The sequence below is a fragment of the Saimiri boliviensis genome, chromosome 14 (assembly GCF_048565385.1).
Source record: "Saimiri boliviensis isolate mSaiBol1 chromosome 14, mSaiBol1.pri, whole genome shotgun sequence".
Taxonomy (NCBI): Eukaryota; Metazoa; Chordata; class Mammalia; order Primates; family Cebidae; genus Saimiri; species Saimiri boliviensis.
Genome location: NC_133462.1, coordinates 76,815,071 through 76,839,895, shown reverse-complemented (window position 1 = coordinate 76,839,895; position 24,825 = coordinate 76,815,071). Strand labels below are relative to the sequence as shown.

Below are 24,825 nucleotides of genomic sequence, written 5' to 3'. Positions count from 1 at the left end.
GTAGCAGTCTGTAGTGGTAAACATAGGAGTAATTTTTTGTTGTTGTTTTGTTTTTTTCTGAGACAGAGTTTCACTCCTGTTACCCGGGCTGGAGTGCAATGGCACGATCTCGGCTCACCGCAACCTCCGCCTCCTGGGATCAGGCAATTCTCCTGCCTCAGCCTCCTGAGTCGCTGGGACTACAGGCGTGCGCCACCATGCCCGGCTAATTTTTTGTATTTTTAGTAGAGACGGGTTTTCGCCATGTTGACCAGGATGGTCTCGATCTCTTGACCTCTTGATCCACCCGCCTCGGCCTCCCAAAGTGCTGGGATTACAGGCTTGAGCCACTGCGCCCGGCCAAGAGTAATTTTTATCTTTGGGGTTTTTCACTTTTTTTCACAATAAGCCTGAACAATAAGATAATAAAAACCATCAACCTTTTAAATAGGATTGGAGGCCAGGCACGGTAACTCACGCCTGTAATCCCAGCACTTTGGGAGGCCAAGGCAGGTGGATCATGAGGTCAGGAGTTTGAGACCATCCTGGCCAACATGGTGAAACCCTGTCTCTACTAAAAAAAAAAAAAAAAAAAAAAAAAAAATTGCCAGACGTGGCAGCGTGAACCTGTAATCCCAGCTACTCGAGAGGCTGAGGCAGGAGAATCGCTGGACCTGGAAGGCAGAGGTTGCAATGAACCAGGATTGCACCACTGCACTCCAGCATGGGTGACAGAGGGAGACTCCGTCTCAAAAAAAAAAAAAAGAAAAGAAAAAAAGAAAGAAAGAAAGAAAAGAATGGAATTGGGAAGTCTCTATTTTCCTGTCACACTCTCATCATCCCTGCTGTGTACCACAGATAAGCACTGGGCCTGCGTTCCCTAACCCTCTTCACTTTCCCCTTGTTAACCGTGGGTGTTCTCAGCCCAGGACGAAAGGCACTGTGGCTGGGGACGTGGGGACATGGGGGTGCCTTCTGCTGCTGCCTCCTCTCCACAGCAGGCATCACTTGGTTCCTCCGGCTCCATAGCACCAGCCACATCGAGGTTGCCAAGCTCGGTGCCAGTACTGGTTACCTCCCAGAAGCTCCTGGCCTTTACTCCAGAACGCCCGCCGGAAAGGCTGCTGCTGGCCTCAGCTTCTAAGGAAACTTTCTTCCTGGGGCCTCATCCCCTGGGGGAGCATAATTACCCGCTGGAGAGAAACAAAGCTGCGTGCATTTTTTCTGCTTGAATCACTTCCAAAGGGCTGACTCTCACTTGTGACTAAGACGCTGGGTTTTGTCGAGGAGAAGTTCCCCTTGGCCAAAGGTAGGCTCCAAGGCGAGGAAATCGGGAAACCTGCTGCCTGATTCAAGATAAGCGAGCAGCGCCCGTGGAGCAGGGCTCCAGGAACGTGCCCAGTTTGCTGATTGCTAACAGCTGCCTGCTCCCCGTAACAACCGGCATGAAAACCCTGGAGTTGTAAAAGAGTCTGCTTATTTACCTTTAACAGCAGCCATAAGGGGAAGCAGGGGACTCTGGCCCCATGCCACAGGCCTGGAGGGGAAGCGTGGGTGGAGGCCTGGGCCAGGGCCTCCCGCAGAGGACAGAAGGATGCAGGATGGGCCTGAGGAGCGCAGAGTTCAGGGTGGAGTCCCCAGCACAACCCCACACCCTCAGTGAACCCGGAGAAGGCTTCTTTAGAACGCGGGACCCCGCCAAGTACAGCGGTGGCTCAGGCCTTAATCCCAACACTGGGAGGCTGAGGCATGAGGCAGGAAGATGGTTTGAGGCCAAGAATTTGAGACCAGCCTGGCAACATAGCAAGACCCTGTCTCTCCAAAAAATCAAAACACAAAAAATCTAGCCCGAGGCCAGGCTCAGTGACTCATGCTTGTAATCCTAGCACTTTGGGAGTTTGAGGCAGGTGGATCACTTGAGCTCAGGAGTTCGAGACCAGCCTGGGCAACCTGGTGAAACCCCGTCTCTACTAAAAATATGAAAAATTAGCTGACTATGATAGTGTGTGCCTGTAATCCCAGCTACTCGAGAGGCTGAGGCACAAGAATTGCTTGAACCTGGGAGGCAGAAGTTGCAGTGAGCCCAGACTGCACCACTGCACTCCAGCCTGGGCAACTGAGCGAGACTCCATCTCAAAAAAGAAAGAGAGAGAGAGAGAGAGAGAGAAAAAAAGAAGGAAGGAAGGAAGAGAGAGATAAAGGAAGGAAGAGAGAGAAAGAGAGAAAGAAAGAAGAGACAGAGAGAGAAATTAGCCAGACATGATGGCACAGGCCGTAAGTCCCAGATACTCAGCAGGCTGAGGCAGGAGAATTGCTTGAGCCCAGGAGGTCAAGTCTGCAGTGAGCCGTGTTTGCACCACTGCCCGGGTGACAGAGTGAGACCCTGACTTTAACAGTCCCAGGACCTCCTTCTTTCAGGTCCTGTTTGTGAAATGAACCCGCCTGGCTACGCTGTGCTCTAGCTTTTCCTTGCACCCTTGGGTGATAAATGGGGCCTGCAGTGGGTGAGCCCCGGGCATGAGGATATAGAGGTTTCATTGCCCATGTGCGAGAGTCCCACAGGTCGTCTCTGCTGCCCCAGGGGTGGGCTCATGGTTCCTCTTGCGCACACCACAAGCACTGTCCTCTCCCATCCTGAGAGGCCCCGGGAAGGGAGGCCCCCACCACCCCATCACACAGACGCCATTCGGTCAGCACCTCCCAATAACACTTGGACTCCTAAGGAAAGGGACGTGGTACCTGAGCCTGACTGTTTTCTTCACAGCCCCTGCTTGTTCCAAAGGTGATCAAAGGGATGGCAAGAAGTAAAACTGGCAGCATTTCCAGGCCGGGAAGAATGCCTGGGCCCTGTTTGTAAAAACATTCTGCTCCGTCGGTATTTTTCCCTAAGTGCTCAGCTGAGATTGCCTGAGCTTCAAGGGCGGGTCACCAAATACATCTATTACTGTCTCCCTCCTTTGATCCATCAAAGTGCTGGATTGAGGAAGCCATTTTACACCCAGAAGCACCTCCCTCTCCATTTTGAAAACAGAAAATCACTACCGAGAAATGATTCTTCAGAAAATCTTGAGAACTAAGTTAAAAAATCAAATGGACTCTAATTTCTTTTTCCAAGAACCCACTTAGGACCACCATTCCAGGGGCATATTGCTCATGATTAATGGAAAGCAAATAAATGAAGGGACTGAAATTAAACCTCAGGGAATCAGCCCACAACATCCTTGAGTCGATGCGTCACTGAACCTGGCTGTAGCCCATTTTCAAGAACTACCTTTACTTGCATTACTGTCGGTGCTCCTTGCATGAAGTCTAAATGGTGGGAGTGGGGCGTCTTGAAACCTCAGCTAATCTTTCTCCTGAAGTGGAGTCTCAAGGCTCATGAGTAAATGTCAGCCCCTCAGTCCTGCTTTGGAATGAAATCCAGTGACACAGTAAGTTGCAAGGACCCTGGATGGAAAGCCCAGGAGGAGGAGGAAAGGAAGGTGTCACGTGAACGCAGGGACTGCAGATAGAATCCCGAGGCTTTACTGCTTTGTTCGTTTTTACCTGTCCTTGAAGATGTCTTGATCGGAAGTTACTGTGTTTTATCCGTTGGAGCTGGAAGGAGCCTTAGGGGTATTTAATTTAGGGATTCCATGGGCGGACTCTGGAGTGTGCGACACTGAACCTAACGTGTAGAATTGTGTTGTGTATAGGCTTGCTGGTTTTCAAATATGTCCACAGACTCTTTGATGATTCTCTCCTCAAATGGTGGAAGCCGGGGAGAGGGGTTAAAAAACAAAACAGAAACAAAAAACCCGTGGAAGCCAGGTCCTCTCCCGTCAGTGAAGGCTGTAGTCAGTAACTTGCCTCTAACAAACTCGTCATAAAAGGCTTCCTCGTTGCCCTCTTTTTACTTATTTATTTCTGGTTTTAGAGAAGGAGTCTCACTCTGTCCCCCAGGCTGGAGTGCAGTGGCGCGATCTCGGCTCACTGCAACCTCCACCTCCCAGGTTCAAGTGACTCTCCTGTCTCAGCCTCCTGAGTAGCTGGGATTACAGGCATCCACCATGACACCCAGCTAATTTTTTGTATTTTCAGTAGAGACAGGGTTTCACCATGTTGGCCAGGCTGGTCTTAACCTCCAGGCCTCAAGTGATCCACCTGCCTTGGCCTCCCAAATTGCCGGGATTATAGGAGTGAGCTACTACACCCAGCCAGGACTTTACCTTTCTTTGGGGCCTCAGGGGTAAGAACCCTAGATCTAGGCCAGCCTTCTAGCTCATGTACAACTTTTTTGCATGACTTCCTTAAGGATTGATTAAACCAACACAGCTTGAATAATTCTAATAATCATACCTTATAAGGTCACTCAGCTTGTGGTTAAACAGAAAAATGTATTTTATATGGAGCCCAAATCTGCTACTCCAGCTCCCATCTCTGTGGCACGTGACCTGTGTTTTTTTCAAATTTCCTTCCCAGCTTCCCAGTCCCTATCAAGACTTAGCTTTTCTACGCCTTGCTTTTTCTGTTTGTTTGTTTTGAGGTGGAGTCTCACTGGGGACAGTGGCTGTCCCCAGGCTGAAGTGCAGTGGCACAATCTCAGCTCACTGCAACTTCTGCCTCCCAGGTTCAAGCGATTCCCCTGCTTCAGCTTCCCAAGTAGCTGGGACTACACGTGTGCACCACCACATCTGGCTAGGTTTTGTATTTTTAGTACAGACAGGGCTTCACCATGTTGGCCAGGCTGGTCTCGAACTCCAGGCCTCAGGTGATCTGCCTGCCTTGGCCTCCCAAAGTGCTAGGATTACAGGTGTGAGCCACCATGCCAGACCCTTGCTTTTTTTACTTTAAACTCCTGTTAACTGACTGAACTATTTCCTGCTACTCTGGAAGTATTTGCTGGCAAGGATAGAGCATATTCTGTTTAGCACTACTGGAAATCGTAACATTAAGCAAATCAGTTTTGAGTAGTCCCTGCTGGCGTTCAGGGCATTAGCCTCTGCCAGTTGCTTCTCCTTTCTCTCCAAATGTCCTGAGGTTATGGACAGGCTTTGTATTAGTCCATTTTCACACTGCTGATAAAGACATACTCGAGACTGGGAAGGAAAAGCAGTTCAATTGGACTTGGAGTTCCACATGGCTGCGGAGGCCTCAGAATCACAGCAGGAAGTGAAAGGCACTTCTTACATGGTGGCGGCAAGAGAAAAATAAGGAAGAAGCAAAAGTGGAAACACCTGATAAACCCATCAGATCTTGTGAGACTTATTCACTACCACGAGAACAGTACAGGGGAAACCGCCCCCAAGTTTCAAATTACCTCCCACCAGGTACCTCTCACAACATGCAGGAATTATGGGAGTACCATTGAGATTTGGGTGGGGACACAGAGTCAAACCATATCATACTCGAAGCCACAATTCTTCCTGTCAGTTTCCCTGAGGGGCAGTGACATCTCTGATTTCCTTCATGTAGTCAGAGGACTCCCACAGTCCTCACCCACCTGCCAATCTCTCTCTTCTTGGACTGTTTCCTTGCAAGCCCTTTCAGTCTCTGTTAAAATCCAACATATTTTCCCTTTGCTTCTCTAAAATAGTTCCAGTCCTATAACTTCTACAGCCAGCCTTCGTGGGTCTGAACTACTTGCCAGAACCAAGATAAATGCAAAAAGAGAAGCCAGAGCGTCACAGAACTCACTCAACCAGGCAGAACGCATAGGAGACTCATTGGCTGAGAGCTGTGCCATTGCCGAACTTCCCTGGGCTCACTGGCTCTGGGTGGGCGGTACCTCTGGCTCTCCCTGGCTGAGATGCATCCATCCTCAGTACTCTCAGAACAGGGAACAGAATGGCTTTTAACAAACGCTGTGAAAAGTTTGTTGTTGTTGTTGTTGTTGTTTGTTGTTTGTTTTAGCATTTAAATTTTTAAACATTATTTTATTTTTTAAGACAGGGCCTGGGTGCAGTGACTTATGCCTGTAATCTCAGCACTTTGGGAGGCTGAGGTGGCTGGATCACCCGAGGTCAGGAGTTTGAGACCAGCCTGCCAACACAATGAAACCCCATCACTACTAAAAATACAAAAATTAGCTGGGTATGGCAATGTGCACCTGTAATCCCAGCTACTTGGGAGGCTGAGACAGGAGAATCACTTGAACACAGGAGACAGAGGTTGCAGTGAGCCAAGATCACGCCACTGCACTCCAGCCTAGGCGACAGAGGGAAATTGTCTTAAAAAAAAACAAAAACAAACAAACAACAACAACAAAAAACCAGGTGTAAAAAAATCTGGTTCTCACTATGTTGCCCAGGTTGGCCTGCAACTCCTGGGCTCGAGATCCTTCTGCCTCAGCCTCCCAAGTAGCTGGGACTACAGGCAAATGGTACCATACCCAGCAATTTATTTACAAGACAAACATTTCTAGCAACAAATAACCTTCTAATCCCAGCACTTTGGAGGAAGCCAAGACCAGCAGATCACCTGAGGTCAGGAGTTCAAGACCAGCCTGGCCAACATGGTGAAACACCATCTCTACTAAAAATACAAAAATCAGCTGGACATGGTGGCACACGCCTGTAATCCCACCTGCTTGGGAGACTGAGGCACGAGAATCACTTGAGCCTCAGAGGTTGAGGTTGCAGTGAGCTGAGATGTTGACACTGCACTCCAGCCTGTGCGACAGAGTGAGACTCTGTCTCAAAAACACAAAAGCAAACAAATGAACAAAAGTGTAATGAATTAAGGCCGGGCGCGGTGGCTCACGCCTGTAATCCCAGCACTCTGGGAGGCTGAGGCGGGTGGATCACGAGGTCAAGAGATCAATACCATCCTGGCCAACATGGTGAAACCCTGTCTCTACTAAAAATACAAAAATTAGCTGGGCGTGGTGGCGCGTGCCTGTAATCCCAGCTACTCGGGAGGCTGAGGCAGGAGAATTGCTTGAACCTGGGAGATGGAGGTTGCAGTGAGCCGAGATCATGCCACTGCATACCAGTCTGGTGCCTGGTGATGGAGTGAGACTCTGTCTCAAAAAAAAAAAAATCTAATGAATTAGTGCTGTGCAGGATGTCATTACATAGGGATACACAAGGCTGGGCACAGTGGATCCTACCTGTAATCTCAGCACTTTGAGAGGCCAAGATAGGAGGATCACTTGAGCCCGGGAGTTCAAGATCAGCCTGGGCAACACAGTGAGACCACATCTCTATAAAAAAATAAATAAATTTGCCAGGTGAGACCACATCTCTATTAAAAAAATAAATAAATTTGCCAGGTGTGGTGGTGAGCACCTGAAGTCCAAGCTACTCAAAAGGCTGAGGTGGGAGGATCTCTTGCACCCAGGAAGTCAAGGCTGCAAGGAGCTATGATCGCCCCACTTCATCACTATACTTCAGCCTGGGCGGCAGAGTGAGAACCTGTCTCTTAAAATATGTATGCATACATAATCACTCTTCTAGTTAGAAAATTGGCTAAAAAAATTAAAAGCATTTGTCTCCTGAAAAACCATAAAATGTAATCTAACAATATAACTTCCAGATTCCTTCTACTCTCTATGGCTACCCCTGATGGATCTTAAACTATTAAAAGCAGTTGGTATGTTTACCTGTTGTTTCCCTGGTTCAGATGATGAGGTCTTGACAGGCAGAGCCTGTGTCCTGTTTAGATGCTTTTGGCTTCCTTGCACAGCTGAGTTTGCACACTGCATAAGGATGCCTAGCCAAGGGAAGGAATAAGGGTTGAAATCCAGCCTCTTCTTCCCTAGTCAAGGCTTGTGCATTGGGGTTGTGTTTGCCTGGAGGCAGTGTACTTTGTCTATTTTATTTGACCTATATAACTTCTCTTTTGCGAACAGTGTCCTTTAATTTCTCATCTCCTGAACATTGTAGAAGCCCAAAAAATGCTGAAAAAGGAAAGGAATCAATTAAAAAATAAATGAAGCATACTTTACTTTTGATAAAGATGCATGAGAGAGGCAGATACTATTTTTTTGCCAGTCCCAACAATCATTTCCCTCCTTCCTGGCCCCATTTCTTTCCTGATATTTACTCCCTGCCCCTCTTAACTCAGGGTAAATCCTGAGGAATTTAAGCTAATGATTCTCAATCTTGCAATATATTAGAACCACCTGGGAAGATTTTTTAAAGCCCTCTGTCCAGGCAAATCCCAAACCAATTGTATTAGTCTGTTTTCACACTGCTGATAAAGACATACCCAAGACTGGCAATTTACAAAAGAGTTTCAATTGGACTTACAGTTCCACGTGGCTGGGGAAGTCTCAACATCATGGTGGAAGGCAAGGAGCAAGCCACACCATACATGGATGGTAGCAGGCAAAGGGAGCTTGTGCAGGAAACCTCTGCCATATAATAAGTAGACTTACAGCCGGGTGCGGTGGCTCACACCTGTAATCCCAGCACTTTGGAAGGCCGAGGCGGGCGGATCAGGAGGTCAGGAGTTCGAGACCAGCCTAACCAACACAGCAGCATTAACTCGAAAGTCTACAGTCCAAAGTCTCATCCGAGACAAGGCAGGTGGATCACTTGAGCCTAGGAGTTCAAGACCAGCCAGGTCAGCATGATGAAACCTCACCTCTACAAAAAATAGCCAGGTGTGGTGGCACTCATCTGTAGTCCCAGTAGCTACTCAGAATGCTGATGAGGGAGGATCACTTGAGCCCAGGAGGTTGAGTCTGTAGTGAGCCATGATTGCATCACTGCACTCCAGCCTGGGCAACAGAACAAGACCCTGTTTGAAAAAAAAAAAAAAAAAAAGCCACTCTGGGAGGCCAAGGCAGGCGGATCACTTGAGGTCAGGAGTTCAAGACCAGCCTGGCCAACATGGTGAAACCCCATCTCTACTAAAAATACAAAATTTAACCAGGCATGGAGGCATATGCCTGTAATCCCAGCCATTCAAGAGGCTGAGCCACAAGAATTACTTGAGCCCTAGAGGTTACAGAGAGCCAAGATTGTACCACTGAATTCCAGCCTGGGCAACAAAGTGAGACTGTCTCAAAAAAAAAAAAAAAAAAAAAAGTACTGGATGCAGTGGCTCATGCCTGTAGTCTCAGCATTTTGGGAGGCTGAGGTGGGCAGATCACAAGGTCAGGAGTTCAAGACCAGCCTAGCCAACATGGTGAATCCCCATCTCTACTAAAAATACAAAAATTAGCCAGGCATGTGGCAGGCACCTGTAATCCCAGCAACTTGGGAGGCTGAGGCAGAAGAATCATTTCAACCTGGGAGGCAGAGGTTGCAGTGAGCCGAGATCAGGCCACTGCACCCGGCCTGGGCAACAGAGCAAGACTCTAGGAAAAAAAAAAAAAAAGATTTTCCTGTTGGAGGGAGGCCTCCGTATATGTGTATGTGTGTCAGTTTTCTCCCTAAAGGAAGAGGAACAAGAATGTATCAGGAGCAAACGAAGCAGAGTATGTGGGGAAAGGAGGGACAGGGGATTAGAAAAACCAAGGGCTAAATATAGAGAACAATCCATACATATAGTTTGAGAGGAAATTATGCTTTAGAAATGGAATGAGAATGACACAGGAACAAATTAAGAGGAGGTACTTAATAACTTTGAGAACTTAAGAATACTGATGATTAATGGAGATGTAACATGGTTTCCTCAACACAGAGGCCCAGGAGAAGGATTGGAATTAAAGCACTAAGGCAGTAGAAGAAAGAACAAGTCACAGGACTAGGGGTGGGAGTCAGTGAATGCACAGATGGTTACTAAATACCTAGTCTGTGTTTGCTCATGCAGGTGACACAAGAAATCTAAGAACACTTACAACCAAAGTACCAGATTTGCTTTCAAAACAACAACAAAAAAACCCAACAACCGAGAGCACTTATCCTGCACAAAAGATGCATGCAATAAATAATTATTGAATCAACTCGAGACAGAGGATTTATCTGAGCATAGAAAATGCAGTGACTTAATGACAACATGGTGGGTGAATTTGCAATTGTAGATCTCTGGCAGCCGTGGCAGGCCAAATAATCCCTAGTATTATGCTCGAGAGACATGCATATTATTGATGCAGTAGAATTTGATGTGTGACTAATTGTTTTCCATTTCAAAAAATGCAAAGTATTCCATTCAAATAGAAAAATGCATGAAAAAGTTTGAGAGTGACGAATACAATCTTTATGTCACTCATTTCAATGTTAGCAACTTGAACATTTTTGAATTAATAAACGGGCGCCATGTACAAGCTTTGCTGAAAGAGAGAGCCTTTGTAAAGCTTGGTGCCCATGTTGTAAAGACAGTGGAGCTGTCACAGCCATGCCATGGTGAGGGACGTGAGCCACCTGACTGCTGCTTGCTGGCCATGTGACCCTGGAAAGTTGTTTCAACTCTTGGTACATCTGTAAAATGGAGATAATAAGGCTGCCCCTCTCAGAAGGTTGTGAGGATAACTGAGAAACACGTAGGTAAAGTGTTAACTAGTGACTGGTGTGTGGTGGGTAGTCTGTAAATGTTAACTACTACTATTATCGTCTTCATCCGTCTGGACTGCTATAACAGAATACCATTGACTTGGTAGCAGATTAAACAACAGACATTTATTTCTCACAGTTCTGGAGCTGGAAAGACCAAGATCAAGATGCAGCAGGTTCAGTATCTAGTGAGGGCCTGTCTCCTTGTTCATAGATGCCACCTTCTTGTTATGTCCGCACATGGTGGAACAGGCTAGGAGTCCATTTGAACCTCAAGTCTCTCTCTCTTTTTTTTTTTTTTCTGAGACAAGCTTTCACTCTGTCACCCAGGGAGTGCAGTGGCATGATCGTGGCTCAGTGCAGCCTCTAACTTCTGGGCTCAAGTGATCTTCCCAGTTCAGCCTCTCAAGTAGCTGGAATTACAGGTGCAAACCACCATCCCTGGCTAATTTTTGTACAGACTGGGTCTCACTTTGTTGCCCAGGCTGGTCTCAAACTCCTGGGTGCAAGTGATCCTCTTGCCCCAGCCCCGTAAAGTGCTGGGATTACAGGCCTGAGCCATCACACCTGGCTAAACATTTTCCTAGGTCATCATTTTCCTGTATCAGTGAACAGAGGACCATCCTGCCTACCTCTAATTTGAAATGCAAGTGTATCTGCCTTGGGTACAGCAAATAATGGACATGGTCAGTATTTACCCAAGGATGAATGTGATTGCCCAAAAGCAAAATAGAGATCTGACACATTTTGGAAAAGGCAATCTCAAAGAAAACAAAGCAGCATTTACTCAAAATGTCTTTTTTAGGCTACTCAGTAATTATGTGTTTAGAAAAGACAAGTAGCAAAGAGTTACAGGAAAGAAGACCAATGTCAACAGGGCATGTTAGCAGATGAAATGCTTAAAAATGCAATTATTGAGGGAGACTGCTGTTTCCAGCCTGACAGTAATGAGTACCACACATGCCCTCCTGCTATAAGGAAGCTGGGGAAAGTATGTGAAACAAATGTTCAGACCTGTACTATAGGCAATTCCAGACTGTGAGAAGGAAAAGAAATTGAGTCCAAAAATGACCTAGGCTGTCTGCCAGGAGATACTTCCCAGACTGCTGGGGTGCAAAAGACAACCTAAACAGAGTATGGTCGTTTCACCAAATTGAAGGACACAGAATGGTTTCAGGAGGATAAGGTGGCTGGAATTTGCAAGGCAAAGTAACACAGAGAAAAGTGTCCAGAGAAAGAGCCCAGGAAATCTGCATAACAGTGCCCTGGAGTCTTGTACTGAATACAGAGCTGTATTTCTACCGGGAAACTCCACAAAGCCACGCAAAAAATCACCATGGGGAAATGTAATTTGGACAATTCCCAGAGCCCACACACTACTGGGGTATGTTTGAGTTCCAACTCTGAGTGAAGAGACCTGATTAAAAACTCAGGGTGTGTGGTAAGGATGCCTGAAGGGTTATACCTTAGGAGGAGAGCTAAAATAGCCCTAGAACAGCAATTCTCAGCCATGGGTGAGTTTACTCCCTAGAGGATATTTTGCGATGTACTGGGAAGATGTTACCTATCTAGAAGGTAAAGGCCAGGGGTCTTAGTCTACTCATGCAGCTATAACAAAACAGTGGGTGGCTTAGAAATAACAGAAATTTATTTGTCACAGTTCTGGAGGCTGGAAGGTCCTAGATCAAGGCACTGGCAGATTTGGTGTCTGATGGGAGCCACTTCCGGGTTTAGAGAATGTGTCCTCACTGCTTCCTCACATGGCAAAAGAGGACAAGGCAGCTCTCTGGGGCCTCTTTCATAAGGACACCAATCCCAAAGACCCCCACCTCCTAACACTATGACATTCGCGTTAGACTTCAACATATTAATCTGGGAGAGACACAAACATTCAACCGTAGCACCCAGGATGCTGTTGAACATCCCGTAGCGCACAGGACAGGCTCACAACAAAGAAGTGTCAACAGTGCCAAGAATCTGTCAATCCAGATGTCAAAAGTTGCATGAGTCCGTGAGCGTGAAGAAAAAAAAAATGACAAATATCAAAAGTAACAACGTTCTGGCTGGGCTTGGTGGCTAACGCCCCATACTTTGGGAGGCCAAGGTGGGCGGATTGCTTGAGGTCAGTGGTTTAAAACCAGCCTGGCCAACACAGTGAAACCCCGTCTCTACTAAAAATACAAAAATTAGCCAGGCATGGTGGCATGCACCTGTAATCCCAGCTACTCAGGAGGCGGAGGCAGGAGAAGAGAAGCACTTGAACCCAGAAGGCAGAGGTTGCAGTGAGCTGAGATCGTGCCACTGCACTCCAGCCTGGATGACAGAGTGAGACTCCATCTCAAAAAAAAAAAAAAAAAAAAAAAAGGCCGGGCGCGGTGGCTCACGCCTGTAATCCCAGCACTTTGGGAGGCCGAGGCGGGTGGATCACGAGGTCAAGAGATCGAGACCATCCTGGTCAACATGGTGAAACCCCGTCGCTGCTAAAAATACAAAAAATTAGCTGGGCATGGTGGCGCATGCCTGTAATCCCAGCTACTCAGGAGGCTGAGGCAGGAGAATTGCCTGAACCCAGGAGGCGGAGGTTGCGGTGAACCGAGATCGTGCCATTGCACTCCAGCCTGGGTAACAAGAGCGAAACTCCGTCTCAAAAAGAAAAAGAAAAAGAAAGAAAAAAAAAAAAGAAGCCGGGCGCGGTGGCTCAAGCCTGTAATCCCAGCACTTTGGGAGGCTGAGGCGGGCGGATCACGAGGTCAAGAGATCGAGACCATCCTGGTCAACATGGTAAAACCTCGTCTCTACTAAAAATACAAAAAAAAAATTAGCTGGGCATGGTGGTGCGTGCCTGTAATCCCAGCTACTCAGGAGGCTGAGGCAGGAGAATTGCCTGAACCCAGGAGGCGGAAGTTGAGGTGAGCCGAGATTGCGCCATTGCACTCCAGCCTGGGTAACAAGAGCGAAACTCCGTCTCAAAAAAAAAAAAAAAAAAAAGAAAGGAAGAAGAAAAGAAAAAAAAAAGACCTTTTCAGACAAATAAACACTGAGAGGTCATTTCCAGAGAACTGCATTATAAGAAATGTTTTTTTGGCTGGGCATGGTGGTTCATGCATGTAATCCCAGCACTTTAGGCTTTTTGTTGTTGCTTTTTTAAAAAAGAAAATTTTTTTTATTAATAGAGAGGGGATTTTGGCATGTTAACCAGGCTGGTCTTGAACTCCTGACCTCAAGTGATCTGCCCCCTCCCTTGGCCTTCCAAAGTGCTGGGATTATAGGCATGAGCCACTGCACCCGGCAAATCAGCAGTTTAGGAGGCAGTGGGGAGAGGATTGCCTCAGGCCAGGAGTTGAAGACAAGCCTGGGCAACTAGCGAGACACAATCTCTACAAAAAATAGAGAAAAATTAGCTGAGTATGATGGCACACACGTTTAGCCCCAGCTACTCAGGAGGCTGGGGATAGAGGATTGCTTGAGCCCAGGAGGTTGAGGTTTCAGTGAGGCATAATTGTGTCACTGCACTTCAGCCTGGGTGACAGATAGAAAAATGAGATCTACACAGAGAAATAGAGATGTAAATACATGGTAAATATAAAATACTTTTTTCATTTAAAAAATTTCTCTAAAAATATCACTGACCATTTAAAGGAAATATAAAAATATATTTTGGATTTTATAATGGAAATGGAAATGAAATGTCTTAAAACAATAGCACAAAGATTCCAAAGGGAAATAGAGTTGCATTATTAAAAGGTTCCTACATGATACATAAAGTAGCATAACAATATTTAAAGATATGTGACGTGCTCCCGAAACAGGAGCCTGAGCGTGCATGTGGACACAGGATCGTGGGAGAACAACGCGGTGGTGGCACAGGTGAACTCTGCCGCTTCTCAGCCTGACGGCGGTGCTCACCTTCAGCTGCTTTCATCACCACCACTGCCTTCAAAGAAGGAAGGGTCCCGGTGCGGCTGCAATGATTCGAGGATCAAGCTGAAAAACGTAGACAACTTCAGTGGACCTACAGAAAGAAGTGATTTCGATTCATTACATTTGATTAACTCAGCTCATTTCCCAGTAGTGGCATCAGTCTTGTAGTTAATTCTGAGAATATATTTGATTGGAATGTTAAGCAATTGTTTATTTGTCAGCAGAATATTCAACAAAAAGCAGTCTCCGATTAGAGAGCTAATGGCAATATATTTGCATCAAAATTTGAGACCTGTGATTAAAATTCTCATTATGAAGATATGTAATCAAAAACTGGAAAGATTATTTTAAAATTTTGTATTTTCTGAGATTATTTTAAAATCCATATCAGTACAACTTTTTTTTTCAGTTTTTTTTTTTTTTTTTTTTTTTTTTTGAGACAGAGTTTCGCTCTTGTTACCCAGGCTGGAGTGCAATGGCGCCATCTCGGCTCACCGCAACCTCCGCCTCCTGGGTTCAGGCAATTCTCCTGCCTCAGCCTCCCGAGTAGCTGGGATTACAGGCACGCGCCACCATGCCCAGCTAATTTTTTGTATTTTTAGTAGAGACGGGGGTTTCACTATGTTGACCAGGATGGTCTCGATCTCTTGACCTCATGATCCACCCGCCTCGGCCTCCCAAAGTGCTGGGATTACAGGTGTGAGCCACCACGCCTGGCACTTTTTTCTGTTTTTAAGAGATACAGTGTCACTATGTCACCCAGGCTGGGACAATCATAGCTCACTGCAGCCTCAATCTCCTGGGCCCAGGCATTTTTTGTTTTCAGATATATGGCATGAGCTGTTTTGGTAGACTTATTAAGCCATATATCTGCAATTGATTATATCTCTGCCTATTGAGAATAATTTTCCTTGTTTTGGTGTTGTATGGGATTCATCCACCTAAGTACTTGAACTAGTCTTTTTAATTGTAAATTAAATGCCAGGTGCGGTTGGCTAATGCCTGTAACTCCAGCACTTTGAGAGGCTGAGGTGGAAGGATCACTTAAGCCCAGGAGTTCAAGGCCAGCCTGGGCAACAAGTGACATCTTGTCTCTACAAAAAATTTAAAAAATTAGCCAGGTTTGGTAGCATACACTTGTAGTCTCAGCTACTGGAGAGGCTGAAGGAGGAGAATTGATTGAGCCCAGGAAGTTGAGGCTGCAGTGACCCGTGACAGTACCACTGCACTCCAGCCTGGATGACAGAGCAAGACCGTGTCTCAAAAAAAAAAAAAAAAAAAAAAAAATTAAATTAAAAAAATATAAATTACAAAGCCGGGCGCGGTGGCTCAAGCCTGTAATCCCAGCACTTTGGGAGGCCGAGGCGGGTGGATCACGAGGTCGAGAGATCAAGACCATCCTGGTCAACATGGTGAAACCCCGTCTCTGCCAAAAATACAAAAAATTAGCTGGGCATGGTGGTGCGTGCCTGTAATCCCAGCTACTCAGGAGGCTGAGGCAGGAGAATTGCCTGACCCCAGGAGGCGGAGGTTGCGGTGAGCTGAGATCACGCCATTGCACTCCAGCCTGGGTAACAAGGGCGAAACTCCGTCTCAAAAAAAAAAAAATATATATATATATATATATATATATATAAATTACAATTGAGAATAAGTTTTATAATCAAAAAGCTGTTAAACTATTAGATTAAAATTTTTTTAAAGCTATCAATTATAATTGAAAACTAATTAGTCTGATTTAGAGCTTTTGTTTCAAGTAGGGTAGAGGTGGAGATATTTATATAGAATGTTGCTCAAACAGAAATCTTCTTAAGTTCTATTTTAGTGTTGATACTGAAGGTATAAAGTGATAGACTTAAAATACGAAAGTGAAATTCGTGGAACTGAAATGTGCTTCTACGTTTTTTACCTGAGTTACCCTTATGTTGGTCGTTAGTGTCACCTGGAAATCGTTTGTACTTAAAGGCTCTGAACCAAATTGACCTTTAGGAGGAGATTGTTCTGAGAGGTATTAATCTGAAGCTACTCTTGAAATATATGAAAACAAAAGATTTTCTTGGCAATGGAAATGGTTGCAAGAGGAACGTCACTTTAACTCTATCTGGGAACCTTGTACCAGTTGCTGGAATGCTACCTCAGGACAGGATCAGAACATGTATCTGTTCCATTTCCAGATACATATGAAATAACAAAGAGAATATTAAATTATTTTAAGTTTGAAACAATGTATTTTTATTTTATTTATTTATTTTTTTGAGACAGAATCTCGCTTTGTCACCCAGGCTGGAGTGCAGTGCCTGCTCGGCTCTCTGCAGCCTCTACTTCTCAGGTTCAAGCGATTCTCCCACCTCAGCCTCCCGAGTAGCTGGAACTACAGTCATGCACTACCACATCCAGCTAATTTTTGTATTTTTGGTAGAGATGGGGTTTCACCATGTTGGGCAGGCTGGTCTCAAACTCCTGGATTCAAGGGATGTACCATCTTAGCCTGCCAAAGTGCTGAGATTACAGGCATGAGCCACTGCACCTGGCGAAACAATATATTTTTATTCTTTTTTTTTTTTTTTTTTTTTTTTTTTTTTTTGAGACGGAGTTTCGCTCTTGTTACCCAGGCTGGAGTGCAATGGCGCGATCTCGGCTCACCGCAACCTCCGCCTCCTGTGTTCAGGCAATTCTCCTGCCTCAGCCTCCTGAGTAGCTGGGATTACAGGCATGTGCCACCATGCCCAGCTAATTTTTTGTATTTTTAGTAGAGACGGGGTTTCACCATGTTGACCTGGATGGTCTCGATCTCTTGACCTTGTGATCCACCCGCCTCGGCCTCCCAAAGTGCTGGGATTACAGGCTTGAGCCACCGCGCCCGGCTATATTTTTATTCTTAATGAATTGTATGTCATTGAACTTTTCAAAAAAAAAATGAGGCTGCGCACTGTGCCTCACACCTGTAATCCCAGCACTTTGGGAGGCCAAGGCAGGCAGATCACGAGGTCAAGAGATTGAGACCATCCTGGGCAACATGGTGAAACCCCATCTCTACTAAAAATACAAAAATTAGCTAGGAATGATGGCACGTGCCTGTAATCCCAGCTACTCAGGAGGCTGAGGCAAGAGAATCACTTGAACTTGGAAGGTAGAGGTTGCAATGAGCCGAGATTGCACCACTGCCCTCAGCCTGGGCAACAGAGGAAAACTCTGTCTTTAAAAAAAAAAAAAGGCCGGGCGCGGTGGCTCAAGCCTGTAATCCCAGCACTTTGGGAGGCCGAGGCGGGTGGATCACGAGGTCGAGAGATCGAGACCATCCTGGTCAACGTGGTGAAACCCCGTCTCTACTAAAAATACAAAAAATTAGCTGGGCATGGTGGCGCATGCCTGTAGTCCCAGCTACTCAGGAGGCTGAGGCAGGAGAATTGCCTGAACCCAGGAGGCGGAGGTTGCGGTGAGCCGAGATCGTGCCATTGCACTCCAGCCTGGGTAACAAGAGCGACACTCTGTCTCAAAAAAAAAAAAAAAAAAAAAAAGAGTAAGACCAAACTATACACTCAATAAGGAAATCTAATTTGAATACAAAGACAATAGATTAAGAATAAATGGGCTGGGTGCAGTGGCTCACACCTGTAATCCCAACACCTTGGGAGGCTGAGGCAGGTGGGTCACCTGAGGTCGGGAGTTCGATACCAGCCTGACCAACATATCGCTAAAATAGTTGACTTTAAAAAGAAACAAATTGTCAAGATGTTGTAAACTAAAGATTTATGCACTTCACTGAATGTTTTAATTTTTAAAAATTAGTTTTAGTGCAAACTATTTGCAAGTATAAAAAGGAATATCCGGCCATGCATAGTGGCTCATGCCTGTAATCCCAGCACTCTGGAAACCCAAGGTGGGTGGATCACCAGGTCAAGAGATTGAGACTTCCTGGCCAACACGGTGAAACCCCATCTCTACTAAAAGTGCAAAAATTAGCTGGGCATGGTAGTGTGCGCCTGTAGTCCCAGCTACTTAGGAGGCTGAGGCAGGAGAATCACTTGAACCTGGGAGGCAGACGTTGCAATGAGCTGAGAATGGGCCCCTGCACTCCAGCCTGGCAACAGAGTGAGACTCTATCTCAAAAAAAAAAAAAAAAAAAAAAAAAAGGAATATTCCTCCCCTGCTGTATGCATGCTACTCAGGAGGCTGGTGTGGGTGGATCTCTTGAACCTAAGCAGTTTGAGACTAGCCTGGACAACATAGCAAGACCCTGTCTCTAAAAAACTACTACTAATAATAAAGACAAACATTTACCCGTGATCACACCCCCTAAATAAGTTGTTTTCATTTTTCTACTTTGCTTGCCATCCTTTGCACGTATGCATAGTTTAGTTTGACGTCAGCATAGAAATATAGGTTAGTGAGGCTTCGGGTTGCAAATAACCCCAGGGTGAGGGTGCAGCCAGGCTTAAGGAAGGAGAGAAATGGGACCAGGGCAGACAGCACTGCCGCAGCTTTGCCCTCTTGACTCTTAGAGGCTCCTGAGAGTTCACCACCTTTTCTTCGTGGACTGCCCTTTTCTGCTGCTTCTAGCCACTTGGTGAAAAATATAGCCAAAGGAAAGGACAGATTTGTGCCTTTTGGTGTAGCCACTTGGAAAGTGATTAAATCCACTTTTCTGGACCCATTTCCCAGTCCCTATAGAAGAGACTCATTGACTTAGGTGCCCATCCTCGAGTCAGCGAATGGGGCAAGGCGTAGGAAAGAAAATACTTGGTAGGAGTTGCCTGTGAACCATTCCACTGTGGGCCTAGAGGGGACACATTCAAGCCCTGAGGCATGCGTGTGGTTCTTGCTGTCTGATTTAGCCATGGGACCCTTTGCTGTAGCTGGACCAAGAATATTGAGGACAGATGAGACATATTTTAAACATGCCTGAAATAAATATCGACAATTTTGATAAGCAAAATTTTTTTTTGATGAGGTGGCTCATGCCTGTAATCCCAGCACTTTGGTAGGCTGAGGCAGGTGGATCACCAGAGGTCGGGAGTTCGATACCAGCCTGACCAACATGGAGAAACCCCGTCTCTACTAAAAATACAAAATTAGCCAGGCGTGGTGGTGCATGCCTATAATCGCAGCTACTCGGGAGGCTGAGGCAGGAGAATCGCTTGAAATCAGGAGGCAGAGGTTGCAGTGAGCTGAGATTGTGCCATTGCACTTCAGCCTGGGTAACAAGAGCGAAACTCCGTCTCAAAAAAAAAAAAAAAATTTCCGATTCGGGCAGTGACATATATTATTTTGTTGTTGTTGTTCTTTGAGGCGGAGTCTTGCTCTCACTCAGGCTGGAGCAATACAGGGGCATGATCTCACTGCAACCTCTGCCTCCCAGGTTTAAGTGATTTCTGCCTCAGACCCCTAAGTAGCTGGGATTACAGGTGTGCACCATTATGCCCAGCTAATTTTTGTAATTTTTAGCAGAGATGGGGTTTCACCATGTTGGCCAGGCTGGTCTCAGACTCCTGACCTCAAATGATCCATCCGCACCTCAAATGATCCACCCGCCTTGGACTCCCAAAGTGCTGGGATTACAGGCATGAGCCAATGTACCCAGCCTAGTGATGTATATTTTGAGTGATGAGAATGACAATAATAATTTTTAAAATACAAAACAAAAACAAAAAAGAATGACAATAAAACTGAACATGAAACCAAAACAAATTGTTTCATTCACCTGAATGAACACATTAAAAAAGTACTATTGCATTGCACCTTAACATTTTTTTCATTTTTCTTTCTTTCCCTTTTTTTTTTTTTTTTTTTTTTTTTTGAGACAGGGTCTCACTCTGTCACTCAGGCTGGAATGCAGTGGTGCAATCTCGGCTCACTGCAGCCTCAGCCTCCCTGGGCTCAGGGGATCCTTCTACCTCAGCCTCCTGAGTAGCTAGAACCACAGGTGTGAATTCTATGTAGGGATGGGTTTTCTCCATATTGCCAAGACTGGTCTCAAACTCCAGGGCTCAAGCAATCTTCCCGCCTGAGCCTCCCAAAGTGCTGACATGACAGGCGTGAGCCATCTTACCCGGCCAATGTCATCTTATTAAACACAGAAAATAAGCTACAGTACAGCAAGATTATGCACTAAGATGACCTTTCCAGGGTGTTTGCCAATACCTGTAGTCTTCCATCCAAGAGACCTTGACAAAAATGACGCAATCAGAGTAAAAAGGGCAGCACAGGGGCCTTTACAAGCTGAAAGGAATTCCAGTGGAACAAGTTTCTCCAGAAGATGTGAATGATTTTAGATAAATCCACAAGACTTAATCTGATGATATTTGGGTGAACACAAAATTGATTACATATAGTGAGGAAGAATGTGACTTTGGATCCAGATCCTAGTGAGATTAAGAGCTATTGCTATCTTAGTGGTGAAATTAAGATAACTTCAAGGTTTAAAATGCTTGCACAGACTTTTCTCTTTAAGTGGTGGAATAACTTCATTTAAATCAGTTGAACATGGGAAAATATTTAGAACATGCAAGTGTAGCTGAATGATTTCACAAATGCTAAAAAAAAATATCTATATTAAAATTAGGATTTTTTTTTAAAAAATCGAAGAGCAGACCTGACACCTGACATCCTCTAGATCTTTTTTGAGACAGGGTCTTGCTCTGTCGCCCAGGCTAGAGTGCAATGGCGCACCACCATGCGTACCTAATTTTTTTATTTTTTGTAAAGATGGAGCCTTGCTATGTTTTCCAGGGTAGTCCCAAACTCCTGGGCTCTAGTGATCCTCCCACCTCACCCTCCCAAAGTGCTGAGATTATAGGCATGAACTACTGCACCCAGCCCCTTTAGATATTTAATATCTAAATCTTGGTCTTCACCATCCTTATCCCAGGATTTAATTTTTTTTTTTTTTTTTTTTTTTTTTTTTTGAGGTGGAGTCTTGCCCTATTGCTCAGGATCTCAGCTCACTGCAACCTCTGCCTCCTGGGTTCAAGCAATTCTCCTGCCTCAGCCTCTCAAGTACCTGAAATTACAGGCACATGCCACCATGCCCAGCTAATTTTTGTATTTTTGGTAGAGACGGGGTTTCACCACGTTGGCCAGGGTGGTTTTGAACTCCAGAGCTCAAGTGATCCTCCCACTTTGGCCTCTGAAAGTGCTGGGATTACAGGCGTGAGCCACCTCCCCAGCCTGATTTTTTTTTTTAATATGTTGCGAGGAAAGCAGGGAGAAGTTTCAAGGACTTTTACTTACCTTTTTAACCATCCCCGACTGTAGTAGCCAGGGACCTAATGAGGGGGATTATTCCAACTGCCAACTTCTCCCATGAGAGACGGGAAAATGACCATCAAGTATGTCCACAGACCTAGCAGACATGCTGTAAGCCACACTGTAGCCAGGATTCTATTTAATACCCACCTCCACCCTGACTGCCCCAACTCTAAAGGTGGTTTATGATGACTTCCAGTGTACACTTTTTTTTTTTTTTTTGAGGCAGAGTCTCGCTCTGTCTCCCAGGCTGAAGTGCAGTGGCACGATCTTGGCTCACTGCAACCTCCGCCTCCCAGGTTCAAGCAATTTTCGTGCCTCAGCCTCCCAAGTAGCTGGATTACAGGTGCGCACCACAACACCTGACTCGTTTTTGTATTTTTAATAGAGACAAGGTTTTCCTATGCTAGTCAGGCTAGTCTCGAACTCCTGACCTCGTGATCTGCCTGCCATGGCCTCCCAAAGTGCTGGGATTACACGCGTGAACCACTGCGCCCGGCCAGTGTAGACTATTAATGTCAACTCAGACCCTGTTCCTGATAGCCCTTGAAATATAGGTGTATCCCTCTTTCCTCAGTGTGCAGTCACTTGAATAAGTGGTCCCTTTGGGGAATCATTACAGTACTAAACATTTGCCATCATGATGCAGGGTCCTTCCTCTTAGGGTCCTGGCCATGTCTTCAGTCAGTGAGTTCCAAATCTGAAAGTTTGTGCAGCTCTGAGAACTGGGCAAGGGATAGTGGCTTCCTGGGGTGATTGCTCTTGGCTGCCTACTCTTCTAGTTTTGTCTTCTTTTGATTGTGGATATTGAGCAGCAGCCTTGTTGGCTGCCCGTCTATTTTGCCACTAAAGACACCACATTCCATGAGCCATTCCCATTTCCACATATCCCTGTGGATCAGCACCCCTTGGCTGTGCCTCCAACCTTGACAATTTTTATGGTCAGTTCGGCCCCCTGACTTCCGGTTAAGCATACCACCTGGTCTCTGTTACTCTCAGTGGGGGCCCATTACCCAGCCTGTGACTGTCTCTCCTATCATCTGGCATACAGAGGAGTCACCTCTTTGACGCTGCTATCCTTCCCATCATAACATTCCTGCTAGTCTTGGCAAATGTGTTCTCTGGGTCTTCCAGAGTAACATAATTCTCTTAGTGGGGCTTCTAAGCTCACATAATATACTCAGTCCAGTGTACCCATCTCCCTGAGCCTTTTGATTCCTTCCTCTATCATCTGTCAGAGCAACTCAAGGATTTCCACTTCATTTAGTGTGGGCCATTGCTTTTTCCAGACTTCTCAGTTACCCTCCAGCATCCCTTGAGATCCTTGCCAGGGCGTTAAATCGTGTGTCCCAAGAAAAGGTACTCAAGTTCATGAATTCTTGCTCATCCAGTTTTTGTCTGTTTGTTTGTCTGTTTTGTGACAGTCTTGCTCTGTTGCCCAGGCCGGAGTGCAGTGGCACGATCTCAGCTCACTGAACATCCTCTCCCAGGTTCAAGCTATTCATTCTCCTGCCTCAGCCTCAGTCTCCTGAGTAGCTGGGACTACAGGGGTGCGCCACCATATCTGGCTGATTTTCGTATTTTTTTATTAGAGATAGGGTTTTGCCATGTTGCCCAGGCTGATCTCGAACTCCTGAACTCAGGTGGTCTGCCCGCCTCAGCCTCCCGAGGTGCTGGGATTACAGGCATGAGCCACAGCACCCACTCATCCAGTTTTATATTCTGGTCTTTCTAATCAACAACCCTGAAAATCTACTCCCAGGTATACTGTCCTGGTCCTGCTAGGTAATTACGTACTAGGTAATTATTGAGGCTAGACAAGGGTATGATATCTCTCCTTCCTTATCAGGCCCAACATATCCTCTGCCAGGTTAGGCTATAATAGAATTTAACCCTGGTTGTTAGCCTGGCAGCCAAGAGAGGAGGTGGGGGAAGCTCCTGAGGTGGAAATACGTTATTTTGGCACATAGGGAACTCTTCAGGTCTTCCCGCATGGGGGGAGTGCTATCTTTTAATGAAGAAGGATGGATACATCTGTAACCTCTGAGTCTGCAGAGCCAAATCCTTTAGAGCACATCCCCAGATGTCTCCTTCCTATATGTGGTGTTGCACATCTGTATTCCCAGCTACTTGGGAGGCTGAAATGGGAGATTCCTTGAGCCAGGGAGGTTGAGGCTGCAGTGAGCTACGATTGTACCATGCACTTCAGCTTCAGCAACAGAGTGAGACCCTGTCTCAAAATAATAATAGTAATAGTAATAATAATAAAGCTTTATCGGGAGCTGAGAGCATACCCTAAAGAGCCCTGAGAGCAGCCACACCTTTACCACCAGACTTGGCTGTCCAGGGAGTACTAGCCTCCTTGGCCTCACATCCACGGTTCTGTGGGTAGGGACAAGAAGGTCATGGCAAAGATTTTGGGAACAGGAAAATGGTTCAATGTAAGAAATGGATCTGCCATAAAAAAAGAGCCCCAGGAAGTGGGGAGTATAGGAGCTGGAGAGACTGTGGAGTCTGGCGTTGAAGGAGAAAAGGGTGCGGAGGCAGCAGATGTCACAGGCCCTGGTGAAGTTCAAGTGCAGGGCAGTAAACATGGAGCAGGCTGTAACCATTATAGAAGCTATCCACGTCCTGGGGGTCCTCCACACAATTACCAACAGAATTACCAGAATAGTCAGCGTGGGGAAAAGAAGGAAGGATGGGAGAGTGCTCCCAAAGGCCAGGCCCAGCAAGACTGGCCCTTCCTCAGGAGCGGTTCCCGCCCTACTGCCTGCAGAGACCCTGTGGACGCGGACCACGGTGTTCCAGCTCTCCTGTGCAGGGAGCGGTGATGGAGGGTGCTGACGGCCAGGGTGCAGCAGCACCACACATGCCAGTGAGGCAGGATATGTATGTGGCTATAGGCCATGATTCCGCTGGGGCCCTCCTCGACAAAGACAGCCTAGAGAGGATGGTGATGAAGAGGATTAAAAAAAAACAACAAGGAGATGAGACCCCAGGTCAGCAGCAGTGTCGGAGTCCAGCTGGAGACCCAGAAAACCCTAAACCACAAGATGACAAAGAGACAAAAGCAGCTGAAAATTTGCCCACCTCCAAGGCTGAGCAGGGTGGGGCTGAGTAAATGCCAGCTTACCATCTCTACCACCATCCCCTTTCGTCATACAACAAGAAGAAATAAATGTGAAACTGCGACAATAAGAAATGAGCAAAAGAGCCGGGCGCGGTGGCTCAAGCCTGTAATCCCAGCACTTTGGGAGGC

General features: G+C 46.1%; 1 pseudogene; it reads left to right on the top strand.

Moving 5' to 3' along the window:
- Window positions 1-941: 941 nt before the first annotated feature.
- Window positions 942-24,536, top strand: LOC101031262 (Y-box-binding protein 1-like; annotated as a pseudogene).
- The last annotated feature ends 289 nt before the right edge of the window (window positions 24,537-24,825 follow it).